Source organism: Stomoxys calcitrans, chromosome 2 (genome assembly GCF_963082655.1).
Source record: "Stomoxys calcitrans chromosome 2, idStoCalc2.1, whole genome shotgun sequence".
NCBI lineage: Eukaryota > Metazoa > Arthropoda > Insecta > Diptera > Muscidae > Stomoxys > Stomoxys calcitrans.
In genome coordinates, this window is record NC_081553.1 from 69,127,985 (window position 1) to 69,148,541 (window position 20,557).

Genomic DNA, 20,557 nt, shown 5'->3' on the forward strand with positions numbered 1-20,557 from the left:
AAACGTTTTCTTATCTTAAATACCTTTCTTTTGAGTCTCATATTGTCGTGATTGGTGTAAATATATGTTTGGTAGGTTGTATGGTGGGGCAGCTCCCCTAGGTACCCCATCCAAAATTAGGATACCAAATTTTTATTTTTAGGGTACTATATGAGAGCACACAAAATTTAGCTTAAATCGCACCACCCATTTCCGAGATCTGGTGTTTCTGAAAATTGGGGTAAGGGGGAGGGACCGCCCCGCTTCGTTTTCGTTTTAATCTAATCTCATTAAAAATCTTCTCTTAATATAAATTTCTTATATTTCGCTTATCTAAACTTTCTATACGACCCTCGTATACAAATTACCATAATACATAATTGTACCAATTAATAAATACACAATGTCATCACATGGCATCATTTTGTCTATGGCGCTTAAATCGTCTCCGTGTTCTCAATGAGTCTTCATTAGTTTAGACAAATCTCTCTAGTCCAAATATCTACGACTTGGCAAATTTCCATGCTGATAATTTATGCAAATCCAATTCGAACGCATTCACACCTCCGTATTTCTATGGCTGCTTATGGTCTCTCTCAATGACTAAAATGTTTGAAGAAATATTCTGCGTGTTTTTTTTTCTCTATATATATAAAACATAAATAATGTTAATAACACCTTTTGTTTTGTGTTAAATCATTTTTTTGGTGCTTCTTAACGTCTTAACGAAAGGTAGTTGAACCCTGACTTCGGGTCGAGCACTATATGGGAATTTTTGTGTGTTGTGGAAAAATTTAAATTTTATTGACCTCATATTTTTTGTCGAGAAATAGTTTAAAATATAAACTCTTCCATGGAATTAAATGTGGTGGAATACCATATCAATGAATATTTAATGTTACTATTTTTAGAATTTTAAATGCATATTTTAATACAGAGTTAGGGACAATTTAAGCTATGAAAAAATCAGTAGATGCCCACATGGTTTTTGGAGTTAAATTTTTGTTGCCAAAAATAGTAAAAAACTGATCTGATTTGTTTCGAACAAAATAACAACAAATTAAACTCGATTGGAAATTCCCCTTAAAGAAAAAAAATCTGGTAGGGTGGTTTTTAAAACCTTTGAGTTACGGGGCCGGCCGATTGGGCTGGCTTCAGAGAGTATACCAATCGCCGCTTCAGTGAACTGCCACTCTCCTCGGATGTACTAGTTGCCGAGAGGAAATTCCGAGACATCATTAACGCAGCAGCCGCTGGCTTTATACCAACCAGTCGAATACTCCAAGTGCGGCCCAATTTCCCGGCACAGGCAGTGGTACTCGCAGACGAGTGTGATGGGATTCGCTGTATGGAACCCACCAACCCCAGAATCAGCGATCTGAATCCGGAAATAAACAGGGTAGTCAACGAACATAGGCGGAATTTGTGGCTGGATCACTTGGAGCAATGTAACTTAGGACCCGGTTAAGGCAAGCTGGGGTCTACATTTAAGTCACTCTCGAACCCCAGTAGACGGGATGACAGGACCTCAGTCACTTTTGGCGACGTAACCGTGACTGATCCGAAGAGATGCGCCAGGTTTTTCAACCGTCAATGTGTTGTGCATCACGAGGGTGACAGGTCAAGGAGGAGAGCCATTCGCCGTATCCATGGTCTCCGAGCCGATGGACAGCCATCACAATTTACCGTGGGCGAAGTTACGAATGTCATCCGAGGCGCCAAATCATCCAGGGCATTGGGCCCTGAGGGAATCTCTACATTGATGTTGGATTTACCTGGAGTTGAGTACCTTACTACTATCCTCAACCTGTCATTGAACACTCTTATAGTTCCGGATGTCTGGAAAATGGGCAGAGTGATGCCGCTACTGAAGCCTGGAAAGGACCCGAGGCATTACTCCTCCCGAGGCATTACTCCTCCCGAGACATTACTCCTCCCGAGGCATTACTCCTCCCGAGGCATTACTCCTCCCGAGACATTACTCCTCCCGAGGCATTACTTCTCCCGAGGCATTACTCCTCCCGAGCCTCGTAGGAGAATTTCCATTCGCCGAGCATCAACATGGATTTCGAAGACTGCATAGCACAACAACTGCTTTGCATGCCATCACTGCACACATTTGATGTGGCTTCAATCAGCCCAGGCCATGTGATAGGACGGTCCTCGTGGCATTGGACCTATCGAAGGCATTCGACATGGGCAGCCATGCAAAACTATTTGAGGACATCGCCAATACGTTCCTCCAGCTAGGTCGGAAACGCTGGGTCGCGAATTATCTGTGTGGTTGCCAGTCTTTTGTGGACTTTAGAGATAAGAAGTCGAAGCACCATAGAGTGAAATTGGGAGTTTCCCAAGGTGGGGTGACATGCCCGGCACTGTTTAACCTCGACCTATCCTCCATTCCACCTCCTCCAGAAGGCATAGAGAACGTATCATATGCTGACGATCGCACGATCATGGCATTAGAACCCCCACCCATTATTGACATCTGCGATAGGTTGAATGTCTAACTCAACGAATTTGCCTCATATTTCGTTGCAAGAAATCTGAAGATATCTGTCATTGTTCACTACAAATACGCGTGAGGTGAATACCGAGCTGACTGTGATGGTCGATGGAGAAATGATTCCGACCATCAAGTGTCCCAAAATACTTGGCGTCACATTTGACAGCTCTTACACAGCAATTTGACAGCCACATGTTCTCAAGTCACTTGCCGTCAGCACTTGGGGTGCAGACAGAGAAACCTTATAGACCACGTACAAAACAATTGGCTGGTCTGTGGTAAGTTATGCTGCGGCAGTGTGGTCTCGTCAGCTTTGTGACACGCAGTGGAATAATATTCAGATCTGTCAGAATGTCGCCCTCCGAACTGCGACGGGCTGTCTCCTCAGTTGTCATGTGAACCATCTCCATCAGGAGACAAAGATGCTGCCAGTGCGAAGACATAGCTACATGCTGTCCCAGCAATACCTTTTGGACTGTTATCGAAGGGACCATCCAAATCATCATCTTGTGGATAGACGGTGGACGTCTAGGGGTAGATCTACATGACGCCTTAAAGTAGATCGACATGATATAGGGCGTGAGGTTCAGCGCTACAAGAGAGAAGCTCTAGATCAAACGGCACATCTAGACAACATTCATGCAGACAAGATGGCAAAGATGCAAATTTTTTGTCCATGAACATTCCACTAAGGATCAAGGGCAAACGTCTTACATATCAATGGGTGCAGTCCGATTCAAGTTTTTAAGCTCTTTTTTAAAGCCGAGTCCGAACGGCGTGCCGCAGTGCGAGACCTCTTTGGAGAGAAGTTTTACATGGCATAGTACCTCACAAATCATCATTGCCATCATAAGGAGGGGAAAACCACCGCTGAAAATTTTTTTCTAATGGTCTCGCCAGGATTCGAACCCAGGCGTTCAGCGTCATAGGCGGACATGCTAACCCCTGCGCTACGGTGGCCTCCGCAGACAAGATGGCAGATGCGGTAAATAGCTACCGGATGAATGTAGTCCTGGGAGAACAACCGCCTCCACTTGCAGCTGATGAAATTGATCACCCCCGGCAAACCAGAGTAGTTCTGGCTCAATTACTTTCCGGCAGATGCAGCCATCTCAAGTCCTACAGAGCTAGGATTAATGCCGACGTGCAAGATGTATGTCCCTATTGTAATCAGGGACCACACGATACACATCACCTATTTAACTGCCCAGCCAGACCCACTCGACTTAGACCCCGATCCCTGTGGAGGCACCCCATCTTAGTCGCAGAGATCCTGGGTCTTGACACTCAACAGATTTAAGCACACCAAAGATAGAACACAACAAACTGCTACAACAACAACGGGTGTGTTTTAGACATGTGGGTTTTGGGAAGAAATTATTAGGCCATGATGTTAGCTTTACTATAAAAATAAGGGTTGACCATTATGTTTTAAATATGATATCGGGAAAGTGACCCTCAGCTGGTGCCATGGCTGACATCAGTCGAGAGGCTGGGGCCGTATGTCAACAAAAAGTCCATTCATTATACCCTACACCACTACTGTGGTACAGGGTATTATAACTTTGTGCATTTGTTTCTTACACCCAAAAGGAAGAGAGATAGACCCATTGATAAGTATACCGATCGGCTCAGAATCACTTTCTGATTCGATTTAGCTATGACCGTCCGTCTGTCTGTCCATCTTTCCATGGTAATTTGTGTACAAACTACAGGTCGCAATTTTCATCCGATCGTCTTCAAATTTGGTAATGCATGTTTTTCGGTCTAGAGACAAAAGAGCCTATTGAAATTGGAAAAAAATCGGTTCAGATTTGGATATAGCTGCCATATATATGTTCGTCCGATTTGCAGCAATACAGTAATAAAATGGTCATTTGTTAATCGATTTTCGCAAGAAGGATTTTTTTCGGACTCTAAATATTAGTGGGAAATTTCATAAAAATCGGTTCAGGTTTGGATATAGCTCCCATATATGTGTTCGTCCGATTTCCAGTATTACAGCAATAAAATGGTAATTTGTTAACCGATTCTCTCGAACTTCGGCAGGAATGATTTTCTTTTGACTCTCAATATTAGTGGTGAATTTCGTAAAAATCGGTTCAGATTTGAATATAGCTCCCATATATATGTTCGGCCGATTTGAGGTAATACAGCAATAAAATGGTCATTTGTTAACCGATTCTCTCGAAATTTGGCAGAAACGATTTTTTTCTGACTCTTAATATTTCTGGTGAATTTCATAAAAATCGGTTCAGATTTGAGAATACCTCCCATATATATGTTCGTCCGATTTCCAGTATTACAGCAATAAAATAGTCATTTGTTAACCGAATTTCTGGAAATTTAGCAAGAAGGATTTTCTTCTGACTTTTAATATTAGTATTATATTTCATAGAAATCGGTTCAGATTTATATATAGCTCCCATATATATGTTCGTCCGATTTCCAGTATTACAGCAATAAAATGGTCATTTGTTAAACGATTCTCTCAAAATTTGGTAGGAAGGATTTTCTTATGACTCTTAATATTACTGGTATATTTCATAGAAATCGGTTCAGATTTATATATAGCTCCCATATATATGTTCATCCGATTTCCAGTATTACAGCAATCAAATGGTCGTTTGTTGACCGATTCTCTTGAAATTAAGTAGGAAGGATTTTCTTATGACTCTCAATATTAGTGGTAAATTTCATAGAAATCGGTTCAGATTTGGATATAGCTCCCATATATATGTTCGTCCAATTTGCAGTAATACAGCAATAAAATGGTCATTTGATAACCCATTCTCTCGAAATTTGACAGAAAGGATTTTCTTATAACTCACGATACAACTGGTGAATTTCATAGAAATCGGTTCAGGTTCAGATATAGCTCCCATATATATAAATCGCCCGATTTTCACCCCTAGACCCACTTATTGACCAATATTCCCAAAGTTTTGCACAAAGCTTTCCTCGACGACTTCCACAAACTTCACAAAAAGTTTGGTCGAAATCGGTTCAGATTTCAATATATAATTTGTTGCCATTTGACAACCGTAGTTACTACATTTTGAATACATACATCTGCCGAGGTCTAGCGGAGGCCACCGTAGCGCAGAGGTTAGCATGTCCGCCTATGACGCTAAAACGCCTGGGTTCGAATCCTGGCGAGACCATCAGAAAAAATTTTCAGCGGTGGTTTTCCCTTCCTAATGCTGGCAACATTTGTGAGGTACTATGCCATGTAAAACTTCTCTCTAAAGAGGTGTCGCACTGCGGCACGCCGTTCGGACTCCGCTATAAAAAGGAGGCCTCTTATCATTGACCTTAAACTTGAGTCGGACTGCACTCATTGATATGTGAGAAGTTTGCCCCTGTTCCTTAATGGAATGTTCATGGACAAATTTTGCAATTTTTGCCGAGGTCCAGCAAAATTGGTTCAGAATTAGATATGGACCCCTTTTTGTATATATAGGGTAGGTGTAGCGTTGGCACCGCCCGACTTTTGCCTTTCCTTACTGGTTTTAAATAAATCTATTCAATAAGAAATGGCTAATGAAACTGGGCATAAATCACGTGACAGCTTTCAAAAAGACTTACTCCGAAAAATCTGTGGCCAGATTGAAATTCTCATGCCCAATACAATAAGCAGCCCAATTCTAGCCCAAATCGGTTCTCAACCTGTTATAGATGCCATAAAAACCTTCCTCTCGATTTCAGTTATTGAGGCTATGGAAGTCACAATAATTATCCTTATCTTATGTCTTCTGCAGTCTTTGCTTCTACTATCCAATTTAGACCAAATCAGTCCACAACCTGATCCTCAATCTCCTATATGAGTGAAAGCTGCTTTATAAGTCATGCTGCTGGATAAGATCTCACAGCTTCTTCTTCAATTTAACCTAATCCAAACTGTTTTTTTAAAAGACTTTAAGTAACAGCCGACAATGCTTTGATTTTTTCGATCAGTCTCTGGCTCATCGATCCAAAATTATAGCTAACATAAACCATTTTTTTCAACATTTATATATCAAACTTTTATAGAGGTGCATATCAAACTCCATTTTACTCCATTGTTTCCAAGTTGACCATCCCAACGAACCAAAAAAAAAAATTCAACTCACGTGTGCAAATGAAACTATCTTTCGAGAATCTTTCAAAAAAAAAAAAAAACACGACAACTACGAATTCATAAAAGAATAGAAAAAGAAACATTTTTATGCATTCTTAGACAAGGTGTCAATGATCTCCACAGCAACAGCCACCACCGCCAACACAGGCACTGCCACCATCGCCACCGATGGCAACAGCCACAGCAAAAGCTACAAAATAGCCACAATACGCCGCCACCACCGCCACATGATAACCATTTGCCCGAAAACGAAATCCAAAAAATCAAAACTATAAACATAGATCACATTTGTACATTTATACCCCAAAACAAAAAACCAAACAAAAAAACGCCAAAAATGACGAAACTTCTTTGTAGGCAAAGGTAGAAATGACGCAAAGTTCAGTAACCCTTTTTTTCTGTCTCTCTTTCTCTTCGAGTCAGTAATGGTCAGAATATTCGCAACAAACAAAAAACCAATTCTAAGCCATAATTCATTATTTAATTTTGGATAAGCTGGGAGCAAATTTTGGTGGATTGGGTGGATTTCTGTAACAGACATTATGTTCTATAACAAAAATGATCTGGATAATAATACTGATATTATCCCTAAACCTAATCCAAAAATGAATTTTCGAAAATACATGGTTTTTAACACTTTTAGGCTAGGTAAGGTTGAAAAGAGGGTGCAAATATTAATCCGTCCCATGCCATGCCTATACATTCAAAATCCCTAATTGTTTTCCATACCACACCCCTAAGTTGGTTCATGTCTGGTATCGTGTCCCCACCTAAGTGCCGGTGTCTGTTACCCGCGAAAGCCGGGCAATGGCATAGGAAGTAATCAAAAGTACCATCATGACTTGCCGCACCAATTCCGCATATGAGAGCTCGTAGTCCTATGTATCCCGTTATGATACCATCATGAATTATCGCACCTATTCTGCATACGTGAGCTCGTAGTCCTTTATGTTCCGTTATGATACCTTTTTACTTCCTTTCAGTAACAGCCTCGTCTTCTCATAATTCGGATCTCCCCTTAGTATTTTCGGTTCTACCGACCGTTTCGCTGTTCCACAGTGTTAAACGTTCGACGCCCATGCCTTTAACTCAGACTGCGTCAACCCGGAAGGCTTCAGGTTAACCAAGTTTATTGACGACAGTTCTCTGGCCTACCGTAGCGCAGAGATTAGCATGTCCGCCTATGACGCTGAACGCCTGGGTTCGAATCCTTTGCGGGATCATCAGAAAAAATTTTCTGCGGTAATTTTCCCCTCCTAATGCTGGCAACATTTGTGAGGTACTGTGCCATGTAAAACTCCTCTCCAAAGAGGTGTCATACTGCCGACTCCGCTATAAAAAGGAGGGCCCTTGTGAATGTGTTTAAATTTGAATCGGACTGCACTCATTGATATATGAGAAGTATGCCCCTGTTTCTTAGTGGAATCTTCATGGCCAAAGTTTGTTGTATTTTTGTTCTCTGGCCTACACTGCCAAATCGACTACTCTTTGTTGTTGCTGTTGTAGCCACATTTTCATGTGGAGGTTGAGCTATCCTCGTCAAGCTCCTGTGTGAGCAAGCACGTTCTGTTCCAAAAGACCAATCGCCGCGGGAACAGTGTCGCCATTGGCTATTTAAAGGCGTTAATAACCCGCCTTGTCATATCGAGCGTCATAGGCACTCAGTACTTGTGCAGGAGCCGATGCCAACTGGCCTCTCACTCAGACTCTCCGCTCGATAACGCTGATTATCCACGACTGCCGTTGCAGCTACTCCGTATGGATCATTCCACTATCGGCAACCTGTGGACGCGCCCGGTAGCTCGCAGCTAAGCTTCTCGTGACAGCAATGAACACCACTCAGATTGGACCTCAATGTTGCAGCCTGTGTGGTGCTTACAGATATCCCGTACCGGGATATCTGGATATCCCCTTTCTCCGCTATTGCCCGGCTCCCAACACATCCAGATAGTGCCGTTCTCAGAAAAGGCATTAATCTCCTTTTTAAACTCCAAGACTGTTCGTGACTTCACCGTTCAGGCTTTCAGATTTAGATATAGCTCCCATATAAACCAATCTTCTTTAGCCCCTGGAAGCCGTAATTTTTGTCAGATATGACTTGCACGTAGTATTGTGTTATGACTTTCAACAACTGTGCCAATTACGGACTAAAACGGTCTATTACCTGATATAGCTTCCATATAAAATGACCTCCCTAGAGGGAAATGGGCCTTAATTCATAACCCCATCAAAAATTTCAACAAAAATCCATTGGAAAACTTAAAATGGCTGTACCTCCTAAACTATACGTCCTAGAGGGAAATGGGCCTTAATTCATGACCCCATCAAAAATTTCAAAATTTCAACAAAATCCATTGGAAAATTTAAAATGGCTGTATCTCCTAAACTATGCGTCCTAGAGGGAAATGGGCCTTAATTCATGACCCATCAAAAATTTCAAATTTTAAAAAAAAATTCAATGAAATTTGCTGAAATTTTGCATGCGGTGTTCTGTTACGACTTTTAACAACTGTGCCAAATACGGTCCTCATCAGTCTATAACCTGATATATTGGGTTGCCCAAAAAGTAATTGCGGATTTTTTAAAAGAAAGTAAATGTATTTTTAATAAAACTTAGAATGAACTTTAATCAAATATACTTTTTTTACACTTTTTTTCTAAAGCAAGCTAAAAGTAACAGCTGATAACTGACAGAAGAAAGAATGCAATTACAGAGTCACAAGCTGTGAAAAAATTTGTCAACGCCGACTATATGAAAAATCCGCAATTACTTTTTGGGCAACCCAATAGCTCCAATGTAAACCGGTCTCTCGATCATCCTTGTTCCACGGCCTACAACTAAATTTATTTTGCATTAATTTTTAGCAGTATCCATGGAGATGGGTTTCCAAGATTCGGCCCGGCCGAACTTAGCACGCTTTTACTTGTTAAATATAGAAACCAGCAAATACAAAAATTCTAAAATTTTTGAGAAAATTTTTTTATTTGATTTTCTGGTATATAAAAAATTCCCTACTTTCGACAAGCCAATTTTCTTCCCCCAAAACATGACTTTATATGACAGGAAAATACAGAATTTAACAATTGTCGTTCGTCTACTTTATGTCAATCCAAATTTCATTAGGATAGCTATTCCCTTACTCAAGCTAAAATGTTTCTAAAACAGCTCTAATCTTGGGTATTTTTCTACCCATGCGTCGTTAAGGGTTTAATATCCAGAAAGACCCACTTAGCCTTTCTTTCTTCAGTCTCGACTTTTCTCTTCAAACTATCGGAATAATATTTCTCTCAGAAATCGAAACAAACTCGGTAAGATCTTTTCGAAGACTTCAGAATTTCCGCAAACATTCGTCTGACATTCGTCATTTGGTTTGCTGGTTAGGGTCGTAAATGGATATTTCGATGTGTTACCAACGGAATGCCCATGTGGAAATACCCCCTCCTTTCGTGTTGGGTATAAAAATACTTTAATATAATAATTGCCAGCATTTTGTTTTCAAGTCAATGAACTACAAACTAAGAGCTAAATTTAGTTTGTTTGCTAAAAATAGAAAGTTTTGATAGTATGAACTAACCGGTAGGTATTAACATAGTTCATCCATTTAACGTTTGTAACAAAAAGTGGGAGAAAATAAGTTCAATGACTTCGAGCAACAACCGTGACCTAACAAACAATTAGCAGCTAATGTTACAATTTCACCACATTAACACGATTAGGCAATAGCATCAGCTGACATCAAGCGCGCTGGGAAGAGAGCCAACCAGAGAAAGAAAGCATAAATGAAGATGCCTCGATTTAACTTAATGCAGAACTTACTTAGTGTAAAAAAAAAAACAATCAAATAGTAACACACACAAAAAGGAGATTATGGCAAGGAAGGGGCAAAAAAAATGTGTAAAAGTCACGTTCAAACTTTTAAAAAAATTACAGTGCGATTTTTGGTCAAACATCTTGAAACATTCATTATTCTGCTATCCATTTTAATCATTGCCTCCACGTAACGATCGCCACACTTCTTGTTGCCTCTGTCAAATCGCTATTCACTGCCATTCTTGATGCCATCACTTGACGACATAACCCAAGAAGAACCCCTCGTGCAAGCATCGATCGCCGCCATCATCATAATTGAGTCGTTTTGTGCTTTACCTCTGTGCCGAGAGGTAGAGCAAAACAATGCCAAAGAAGACAAAGTGAAGAAAAATGCCTGAATCATTATAATCAAATCTTAATTAATAGTATCATCGTCGTAGTTAAGCGTCTTTTATTCGCCGTATTATGCCAGGGCTCTCTAGCGCTGGCTAATAGTCAGTCCAAATGGTGTCTGTATACCTACCTCTTCATGGTGTTTAGGCTGCGCTATTGCTGGAGGATACTCTTTAAATTGAATGACTGTAGCTAAGTATTGTGGGTTATTGTGATATTGAGCAATGTATTATTATTATAGAGCTTGGAGTGGGTTTGGAGTTTCGATATTGGATACATTGGGAAGGGTAATTGTCTAAAGGAGATGAAATTGAAATTTTAATATTAAAGTAACATTCTGTTTAATTAATAAAGCTTTTCAGAGAAATATTAAATTTTTAAAAGAAGAAACTTGCAAATGCAAATTTGTCCATGAACATTCAATTAACGAAGAGGGGTAAACTTCTCACATATAAAGGAGTGCTGTCCAATTCAAGTTTAAGCTCAATGCTAAGGAGTCTCCTGTTTAAAGCATGACGCTGTGCGAAACCTCTTTGGGGAGAATTTTTTACATGGCATAGTACTTCACAAATGTTTCCAACATTAACAGTTAACAGTTTTATTAATGCGGCTAAAATGGATTATTATTCTTCAAGATATGATTGCGTAGTGGGCTCGAAGAGTAAGTGGAAGGTGATACAAGATACAAGGTATCGTAGTGGGTAAACTCAAGTCAAACACTCGATACCATGGTTATCTAGATGAACTCAACTGGACCTACGTAAGCATACCCGATATATTAGGTTGCCCAAGTCACAAGCTGTGAAAAAATTTGTCAATGCCGACTATATGAAAAATCCGCAATTACTTTTTGGGCAACCCAATACAAACGGACACGCAATTTTACAGTGATGATGATGGACCAGCTTTCGATCTTGATCAGCCATGAGGAAGTTTATGAGAGTTTTGTCCGTGTTAAGTCAAATGCAATTGTTTTGGACGTAGTTGATCCGAGATTTGTACGAATGTTACTTCCATATCTCCTACCGTACTTTACGTACCTGTTTAATTAAATTTAAAGCTCCAGTGTGTATCCTATTACTTGGAAGCATGCAAAGATTATCCCCATTCCCAAATCCAACGTTGATTATCGGCCGATATCAATTTTATGCTATCTCTCTAAGGTTTTCGAGAAAATTCTTCATGGACAGATGTCGGTATATCTTCACCAAGAGTTCCCTTTTGTCAGAAAGACAGTCCGGCTTCCGTTTTGATCATAGTTGCATTACTTTCATTGGTTGAAGTGGCTGAATCGATCAGAAAGGACATTGAAAGGACTGGTTCTTTTGGATCACTCGAAAGCTTTCGACACGGTTGATCACCTGAATTTGTGCATGAAACTACGGAATTTTTTAACTTCACATCAACGGCTACGAGTCTGATTATGTCGTATCTGAGCGATAGACGGCAGTTTGTATGCGGAGGGAATATATTATCTAACCCCTTATTCGTACCTAAGGGGGTTCCCCAAGGCTCGATTATAGGTCCACTTCTTTTTTATTATATGCGAACGACTTGCTTCGTCAACTAGCACACGGTCAGATTATGATGTATGCTGATGACGTGCAGATTTTTCAAAGCGGCCTTGTGGACAATGTAGACGACTGCATAAGTAAACTTAATGCGGACCTACATCGCGTTTAGGACTGGGCGACTGCAAATGGTTCGTTGTTAAATCCAAGTAAGTCTAAATGTTTGTGGGGATTGTGTTTCCTTACTACTCTGGCGTAAGAGGGCGGCTCCTTACCTTTTTCAACGACCATATTCCCCTTCCGTGGTGGCTGTGGCGTCCTTTCGGAAGTCACAGTCCTCCATGAAGACTCAGGAGCTGTACGTGCTTCCTTCGTTCCTGTTCCGACCTTATCTCCCTCCGCAGGATACTGTCTGGAGTCTTCATTGCGGGAAGGCTGACTTGTTCTTCCTACAGTACTTGAAAGCGGGGAGCTCTTTTTATTCTTCAGGGTTTTAGCATTGTTTGCTCTTCGAGAGATCTGATTCTCTTTCCAGCTTCCCAAGAAGGGCTTGGAGTGTCAGTTTTATCCCTTCCAGCATCCTCCACTTTCGCCCGATTGCGCCGCCGTTGCATATTCCTCTGTCTCCTTCGTCGTGCCCTGGATAGTTTTCTCGGTCCTCTTGCTAGAGCAAAGCCCTCGCTAACTCATCTCCCGATTCGGCTGGGATGACATTGACACTGTCGCTCTTTGAATCGGAAAAGGAAACACCACCTTAACATAAAGGCTGGGGACGATCTGCGCATCCCTCTGGATTATCCGTCTCTTTCTCATTCGCTAGTCTAAAAAGGAGGCCCCTTATCATTGAGCTTAAATCTGAATCGGACTGCACTCATTGATATGTGAGAAGTTTGCCCCTGTTCGTTTGTGGAATGTTCAAAGGCAAAATTTGTCACAAACGGAATGACTAGGTTAGTATAGTCCCATCCTATGGTGATGGGCATAAAAACGAGTCGTTACGAGTACATTGGTCACGCCATCACTAAATGGAAACCTTGTAATAACTTTTACGGTTTCTTTAAATGAAAGTTGTGTAGAAGGGCCACCCAATAGAACCAAAGGAAATAAACATAAAGCAGTTCTTCGCAGGAGCCGATGAATTCACAGCTAAGCTATAGAAGGCCGTAGATTTTCACACAACTCCAAATACCCACAATCATCCTATTAGGAGTGATCGAAATTTTGATAGCTGGTATAAATAGCTCACATAAAACGTTAGTTCATTCGGCAGCCTATTTCTATCTGTAGTGATTTTCTAAATGAGGTATCTAAGAAGCAGGCATAACTCAGATCTGCAAAGAACCACCTCCCGAAGCGGGTGTTATTACTATTCTGGATATAAGGAAGCGAGTGGTTCATAATTTCATCTTTATACTCATCAAGAGAGCCTTCATAATTATCATTATTTTGGATTTTCATACGTGCTTCGACCTCGCCATTATCGACTTCAAAGCCTTAAGCGCTATTATAATGTCTTCAAAGACCTCAGTTTTAAGGGCGAAAGAATGCCTTGGATTACGATTCAGATTTTAGCAATGGAACAGACCTCTACCTGAAAAACTCAACTTGCAGTCTCAATAGCATATCGCTATCAGAACTTCTTTATAAGCTTTATTGGCCTCGAACAACAATCGCGGCCCTATCTAACTAGCCGGTTGGGATTGCAACTCCCGAAGATCCTAACTGAAATTGGTGTCGGTACATGAACACTTAAAACAAAAAACCTGTTGACGATAGCAAACACTGTCTGCTGACAGTTCGTAGTTAATTTTGCTGCTATAATAGCAATAGTTCTGCTGTTATAGCAAAATGTTTCCCGTTGTAGGTTGACAAGGTGACTGCTGATAAGTTAGTTTATAATCTCATACACCAAGTTTCGAGATGTCTCTCACCACTTGATCTTTCCATTGGGCTCTGGGCCGTCCCTGTTTTGCGTGTACCACCGTGATTGGCTTCTTTGCTGGAGCTTCTTCATTCATTCTGACAACATGATCTAGCCAACGCAACCGTTGCATTTTGAAAGGTGTAACTATGCTAACGTCGTCATACAGCCCATATAGATCGTAGATCATACGACGCCGCTACTCTCTACAATGCAAACTGGTCCATATAATTTACGAAGAATCTTTCTCTCAAATACTCCAAGCATGGCCTTGTCTGCTTTCACAAGTACCCATACCTCGGAACCACATAACAACACGGGTAGTATCAGTGTCTTGTAAAGTGTGACCTTCGTTTGTCGAGAGGTGACCTTGTTTCTAAACTGCTTACTCAATCCAAAGTAGTATCTGTTTGCCAATATTATTATTTGCTTTATCTCAAAACTGATGTCATTCGTTTCGGTTACGGCGGTGCCGCGGAAGATAAAGTTGCTGAATATCTCCAAATTGTGGTTCCCAACTTTCTCCTTTTTCTTTATCTGCTCGGTTGTACAAGGCGTTTTGGGAGTTGAAACTATCCATTTCGTCTTATCTCCATTTACTGCCAGACCCATTTTCACCGACTCTCTTTCGATTCTTTCAAAGGCGGCAGTTACTACGTCCGGTGACCGACCTATGATATCGATGGCGAGTAGCATGTGTTCTCTTGTGATTAGTGTGCCATATCCATTCACATCTGCATCTCGTATAATCTTTTCCAACAGGATATTAAAGAGATTAAACGAATAGCTGTCCCCTTGTCTGAAACCTCGTTTGGTATTAAATGGTTCCGAGAGATTATTTCCCAATCCTACTGAGGAACGCGTATCAGCAAGTGTCATCCTGCAGAGTTTTATTAATTTTGCAAGGAACCCAAACTCAGACATGGCTTGAAATAACTTTGAACGTAAAGGAATATCGAAGACGGCTTTGTAGTCAACAAAGAGATGGTAGGTGTTGATTTGTCCTTCTCGGGTCTTTTCCATATTCAGCGCAGTGTGAATATCTGGTCTAGGGTGGATTTACCAGGTCTAAAGACGCTTCTATAGGGCCCAATTATCTGACTGATTTTAGGTTTTAATCTTTCACCCAATACACTCGAGACTATCTTTAATGCGATGAGCAGGAGACTTTATCCTGCGTAGTTGGAACATTTCGTCTTATCTCCTTTCTTGTGTACGGGTAATAGTATGCTGAGATTCCTTATCGGCGTGTCGCCTCCGGTCTTAAATAGTTCAGCGGGTAACCCGTCGGCTCCTGTTGCCTTGTTGTTCTTTAATCGGGTGACTGCTACTTGTACTTCAGACTAGGAGGTAAACATTCTATACCATCATCAGGGATTGGTTCTGCGGTATCCTCTTCGCCGCCAACTTCGGACACTTGCAGTTGGCTAAAATGTTCTTTCCATATCCTCATAGATAGTGCCATCTGTTCCAGTTTCCAAATTTCCTTCTTTGTCTCTGCAGGAGGATGTGCCTGCACCAAAGGGTAGATTTACCTGGTCTGAAGCCGCATTGATAGAGCCCAATTATCTCATTGACTTTAGGTTTTAATCTTTCACACAGTTGGCTCGAGAGCATCTTGTATTGGGTTGCCCAAAAAGTAATTGCGGATTTTTTAAAAGAAAGTAAATGCATTTTTAATAAAACTTAGAGTGAACTCTAATCAAATATACTTTTTTTACACTTTTTTTCTAAAGCAAGCTAAAAGTAACAGCTGATAACTGACAGAAGAAAGAATGCAATTACAGAGTTCCAAGCTGTGAAAAAATTTGTCAACGCCGACTATATGAAAAATCCGCAATTACTTTTTGGGCAACCCAATATTTACTGCACGGATCGATCGTTCCTTAATGGAATGTTCATGGGCAAAATTTGCAATTTACACAACATACCTAAAATGAAGGTATTGTCCCGAAGGTCGAACTTCTGCCTCCTTGTTTGCTTACTTTTCGATGTAAACTTTCAAAACGCTGATACACGTGTCTTCTCATTTTGCCTCTTATTTCCTAATCAATGCAGATTTCCCTGTTACTTTCGAAAAAATTTAATTTTGCTCCACAGTGTAATTAAAACTTCGGACACAATTCTTTCGATAATAAACGATTAAAATTTATGAAGTAAATAAAATTTATTTTAATTATAGCGCCCATTTCTGCAATAGGCTTTAAGAATCAAAACGCGTAGTGTACCTTTTTATAGTTGATATTATTTTTTTGCACTAAAAAATGCAAGAACTCGTAAATATATACTCTTGTACAGTCAAAAAGTCAACTTATCATTCGAATAACTGAGAAACATAAACCCTATCGAAACTTACATATTTGTCCTATCATCTAGGTAGCACAAGATAAACTTCTACGAACCGTTATTATATTGTAATACTTTATAATGAATATATTCTATTTTCAATATTGTCACTCTTCTTGTTTATTATTCTTCTAATTTTAGTCTCATGATGTCCGATGTCCAATATCCTAAAGAGTTTTTATTCCTTTCACTATTGAACATGATTGACCGAAAGATACACTGATGAAACCAACAATATTCCAAGACTCTAAATCGAATATCTTCATCCCATAATTTTTAGTTATGTTCACTTCAACTACATTCAATGGATCCCACTGTAAGTATTTAAACTGAAGTATATTACTCACAAATACCTCTCGCTTCAATACCATATTGAATTCATTGATGTTTTGGCGGCTCCTTAATCCTTTACAGCTAATTTGAACTTAAGATTTAATTTTACATCCCAATCCAAAATTCTTCAATCAAAATTAAAAAATGTTACATCTTACATTAATATTCAAATTATAGTTGTTTAGATTAATGAAATAGTAGTGCTTACTTGTTTTCCATTATAAGGAATGGAGCAAATCCTTAACGACTTCATCTAGCAAGTCATTTATGCACAGCAGTCTTAGTTATTGCTATCGGTTATTGGTACTTTTCAATGAGTATATCATTATAAAAGCATAAGTATTAATCCTTCTAGCTACTGTTGAATGAATAAAGAGCGCCTTTTCAAACTTTTCCCAAATATTCCCAGCATAGCCTTCTTTGCTTCTACATCACATGCAACAGTAATCGAAGAAAAACACTTACAAGCTGCAAAATATAAACAATCCGCATCAAAGTGGCAGCAGAGTAAGGAGATCCCAAAGATTAATAAGAATTGAAAACTGGCTTTACCAAAATTACAAAAAAAATGCCAAGCAATCAGGTTGGCAGAATGTTAGGCTATGGATGCCATCCTTAGGCGGCATAAAATTAAAGTGCTCTCGAAGAGCATGAGATCAACCTATAGCCAAAACCACATAACATAAATGCTTAACCATCCATGATGAGTGAAGACTTGTCTTGCCAAGCAATCGCTGAGTCAAGCAGACAGTTAGTCAGCCAAACAACTAGCATCATAAAATTCCAACTTTGATTGTGAACTCCATGAATGACTGTGAGCTGATATAGCCCAAAAAATTTACAATTCGGTGCTGCGATTTAATGCAACAGTTAAAATATAGAGGTTCATTCTAAATGGAGTTCAGTAGGCTGGCTTTTAAATAAGTTTGTTTGTTCCGTATAGACTGGAAAACGGCTGAACCGATTCGCTTGAAATTTTCGCAAATTATGTAGATTGGTGCGGAAGGAACTATAGGTTATGTAATTTTCTGATATCGGAAACGGGGAGGACCGTTTCCCCAAAAGCAACGCCAAAATAGAAAGGTATTCGAGAGTAGAGCACGAATATGGGTAAAATTACCTAGGGGCCGTTCTAAGCCCAAAACCGTCGCAAGAGTACCGCGCAAATTCAAGAGTTAACCGATCGGGACAATATGGAACTCAAATTAAAGGAATTCAAGAGTAGAGTACAAATGAGAAAATATAAATTTGGATCAAGTGTCAAGATGGCTTTCCCGAGCCCAAAACCACCCCAAAAGTACCGTTCAAATCAAAAGTAAACAAATCGACATATATGGGACTGAAATAATACGTATTCAGAAGTAGAATACGAATAGGATATTAAAAATTTAGTCCAAGTACCTAGTGGACCGCCCCGAATCCAAAATCGTCCCAAACAAGCATATTGGACGATCATGCTAATATGAGACTCAAATGAAGTATTCGGGAGTAGATTGCGAGTATGACATTAAAAATGAGGTCCAATTAATGGTCGACCGCCCAGGCCCCTAAAGCCCTCACAAAATTGGAAAATAAGCAGATCATTGGGTTCAAATGAAAGGTATTTGAGAGAAGATAACAAATATGAAATCAAAATTTGTGTTGAAGTATCTAGATTATGTTGGGTAAGGTTAGGTTAGGTAAGGTTGAAAAAAATGGTGTCCGTCCGTCCGTTTGTCTATCGAAAGCACGCTTACTTTTGAAGGAGTAACGCTAGGCGCTTGAAATTTTGAACAAATACTTCTTATGAGTGTAGCTCGGTTGGGATTGTAAATGGGCCATATCGGTCTATGTTTTGATAAAGCTTTCATATAAACCGATATCGGACTTTGACTTTGACCAAGGGATTATTATCCGATTTGGCTGAAATTTAACAAAATTAAATCCACTTTGGTCTCCAATAGCTAAACCAAGTATAACACCAATTGGTTCATAACTTGGTATAGCTGAAATGGCATAGCTATGACGTGTTTGCACGACGTGTTTTATTTCGACTTCCAGCAACTCTGCCTAGTATGAGCCAAATCGGTTCATAACCTGATAAAGATCTCATATACACCGATTTCGGATCTTGACTTCTTCCGCCGATAGAAGGCGTAATTATTAACCAATTTGGCTGAAATTTTGCACGCCGTGTTTTGGTTTAACCGTCAATAACTGTGCCAAGTAGGTTCGAAATCGGTTCATAACCTAATATAGCTCCCTTTTAAACCAATTTCGGATATTGACTTCGTGAGCCGATAGAGGGCGCAATTAGTATTCGATTTGGCTCAAAACATTGCATGAAGTATTTTGTTCTAACTTCTAATAACTATGCAAAGTATGGTTCAAATCGGTTCATAACCTGATATAGCTCCCATATAATCCGATCTCGGATCTTTATTTCGTGAGCCGCTTAAGAACGCAATTATTATCCGATTTGACTGAAATTTTGCATGATATGTTTTGGTTTGACCATTAACAACTGTGCCAAGTGTGGCTCAAATCGATTCACAACCTGATATAGCTCCCATATAAACCGATTTCGGATCTTGACTTTTTGAGCCGATAGAGGGCGCAATTATTATTCGATTTGGCTGAAATTTTGCGTGAAGTGTTTTGGTTTGACCATTAACAACTGTGCTAAGTATAGTCCAAATCGGTTCATAACCTGATATAGCTCCCATATAAACCGATTTCGGATTTTGATTCTTGAGCCGATAGAGGGCGCCATTACTATCCGATTTGCCTGAAATTTTGTACAAAGTGTTTTATACTAACTTCTAACAACTTTGCCAAGTATAGTTCAAATCGGTTCATAACCTGATATAGCTCTCATATAATCCATTCTAGGATCTTGACTTCGTGAGCCTCTAGAGGGCGTAATTATTTTCCAGTTAAGCGACCATCAACAACTGCGACAAGTATGGTCCAAATCGGTTGATATAGCTCCAATATAAACCGATCTCCCGATTATACTTCTTGAGCCTCTAGAGGGAGCAATTTCATCCGATGTGGCTGAAATTTTGCACAACGACTTCCTGTATGACCTTCAACAAATGTGTTCAATAATCGGACCATAACCTGATGTAGCTCCCATATAAACGGATCTACCAATTTTATATCTTGAACCACTATAGGGGGCAATTCTTATCCGATTTGGCTGAAGTTTTGCTGAATGAATTTCACTTTGGTCTTGGTTTGGCCGTTGGAGACCTTATCGGTTCATGACTTGGTATAGCTGAAATAGCATAACAATTCTTATCCATTATCCTTTGTTTCTCTATAAAGAAATGTCGGCCAAAGATCTTGACAACTGTGATCCATGGTGGAGGATATTAGATTCCGCCGGCCCGAACTCTTACTTGTTTTATTTCATTTAAGTTTGACAGTTGGCACAATGCTCTTCGATACATCATAGAATGGATTTTTAAAAATAGAGATTTTTTAAACATTAGAGGCTAATGACCAGTGTTTCAATGAATTCAAAGCCATGGGTTCTTCTCAGATTTTAATTATTTAATTTGGCTAACGTTTGAGTAGGGACAATATACATCATTTCAGCCATAAATTGCCCCAATCGTCTTATATATCACTCTGATGGGTTTAAGGGCAGTAG

General features: G+C 39.8%; 1 long non-coding RNA gene across 1 annotated transcript in view; it reads left to right on the plus strand.

Annotated features, from left to right (window-relative positions):
- LOC106085706 (uncharacterized) overlaps positions 1-16,898 on the plus strand; it is a 234,342-nt gene extending 217,444 nt beyond the window's left edge. The window contains exon 4 of the long non-coding RNA XR_001221009.2: positions 16,729-16,898. This is a non-coding gene — a long non-coding RNA (uncharacterized LOC106085706). The remainder of the gene's footprint in view (positions 1-16,728) is intronic.
- The last annotated feature ends 3,659 nt before the right edge of the window (positions 16,899-20,557 follow it).